Source organism: Cibotium barometz, chromosome 5 (genome assembly GCF_041138505.1).
Source record: "Cibotium barometz isolate CiBa-2024 chromosome 5, ASM4113850v1, whole genome shotgun sequence".
NCBI lineage: Eukaryota > Viridiplantae > Streptophyta > Polypodiopsida > Cyatheales > Cibotiaceae > Cibotium > Cibotium barometz.
Window position 1 is genome coordinate 1,323,387 of NC_141050.1, and position 2,454 is coordinate 1,325,840.

Below are 2,454 nucleotides of genomic sequence, written 5' to 3' on the forward strand. Positions count from 1 at the left end.
ATTAAACTTAAAATATTACATGTACATTTTAATTATAATAAAATAGTGACCACTCTTACCATATTTCGCATAATGCAATTTGAAGTCCCATATCTTACTTTCTTCACTTCATATAATGCCCTCTTGCAAACAGTTTCTATATCATTCGATTTGGACTTTATTAATTTGTCCTAATGCTTTACCGCTATTCTCTTACTGACTCTATATCAAATCCATATTTAGCAAACACCTATCTCTTTAAAACATTGGATTGCTCCAGTTCTCTCATAAACATAAAATGTTATTATATTTCTCAATTACATATCCGAATCACTTCTATCACCACTTTGTGCTCGATGTTTCGATTTGCTACCGACTCTCTCGTGGGTTGCCAATCATTCTGTATGATGTTCTCTAACTGTGTTATTTTCATATCTTACTTTCTTCACTTCATATATTGCCCTGCAAAGAGTTTCTATATCATTGGATTTGGACTTTATTGATTTGTCCTCTTACTTTATCGCTATTCTCTTAGTGACTCTCTCCTCGGTTGTCAACTACTCTATATGACGTTCTCTAGCTGTGCTATTTTCATATCTAAATTTCTTCACTTCATATATTGCCCTACGAACACCTCTATATCATTGGATATGGACTTTCTTAATTTGTCCTCTTACTTTACGTCTATTCTTCTATACCATTATTAAAGTAACTGCCTCATAGGATTGGAATCTTTGATTCCACCTTTATGTGATGTTGCTTTTTCGAATCCGTATTGAGCTTGCGTGTGAGATCGCTCGATGCCTTGTGTGGACCATATCACCAAACTTTTTTGTTCAGTGAAGTATGCACCATGACCCTCAAGTATATGATGCATTAAAGAACACAGGATCTCCACAATCAAACTCAAAATATTACATATACATTTTAATTATAACAAAATAGTGACCACTCTCACCATATTGTGCATAATGCAATTTGAAGTCCACCCCTGTATCATTGAATTATGAAAGTTTACCACCGCGTCTTTAAATGCATCGGCATTAAGTTGTTGACACTTACTTTGAAATTATATCAACACTATGAACATTTTAAAAAAGTTATCCAAATCCAACTTTAGCAGACACCTATTTCTTTAAGACATTGGATCGCTCCAGTTCTCTCATAAACATAAAATGTTATTGTATTGTGGTACACATTATACTCACAAGCTAAAAGGAATGGAGAGAAATTAAAGAAGTGCCTTCATAAGTTATTGACACTTACTTTTAAAATATATCAATAGTATATTCTCTTAAAAAGTATCTATATTGATTTTCGCTGTGTAGATCTTGCAATATTTCTTGCACCAACCTTGAGAAAGATACCTTGGGTATAATCAACTCGAGACTCTTATGGACCTCCTAATTTCACAAAGACTGGCGTTGCCTAGTCTCCATCTTCTCTTCTCATGTGTAGCTGGCATAGGGGGAGCATCTTTCCCATTTAGAGGAGCTTGGCCTTCATCATTACGTACCATCGGTGATAGTACGCTCACTAGATATAGGCGAATGAACTAGTGCCTTGGTATGCATCATACTCACAAGTTGGAAAGAATGGAGAGAAATGCCTTCATTTGTAAACGGGACTTACTATAAGTTATTGACACTTACTTTTAAAATATATCGACTATGAACATTTTAGAAAAGTTATCCAAATCCATCTTTAGCAAACACCTATTTCTTTAAAACATAAAATGTCCTCTAGAGCATAAACATAAAATGCTATTATATTTCTCAATTACAAATTTGAGTCACTTCTATCACCACGTTGTGCTCCATGTTCGTTTTGGTACTGACTCTCTCATGGGATGTCAACCATTCTGTATGATGTTCTCTAACTGTGCTATTTTCATATCTTACTTTCTTCACTTCATATATTGCCCTACGAACGCCTCTATATCATTGGATATGGACTTTCTTAATTTGTCCTCTTACTTTACGTCTATTCTTCTATACCATTATTAAAGTAACTACCTCATAGGATTGGAATCTTTGATTCCACCTCCAGGTGATGTTACTTTTTGGAATCCGCATTGAGCTTGCCTGTGAGATCGCTCGATGCCTTGCGTGGATCATATCACCAAACTTCCTTGTTCAGTGAAGTATGAACCATGAGCCTCAAGTATATGATGCATTAAAGAACAACATAGGATACCCACAATTAAACTTAAAATATTACATGTACATTTTAATTATAACTAAATAGTGACCACTCTTTCCATATTGTGCATAATGCAATTTGAAGTCCACGCCTGCATCATTGAATTATAAAAGTTTACCACTGCCTCTTTAAATGCATCGGCATTATCAGAATTAAATGTCATGTTTTATGAAAGTGTGCATAGATGTATGATATACCACCTCTTGGAAAAAAAAATATTAATCCCATCAGAGGCCTGCAGGGCCCTTGTCTGTAGGCCTGCATCTAGAGGCT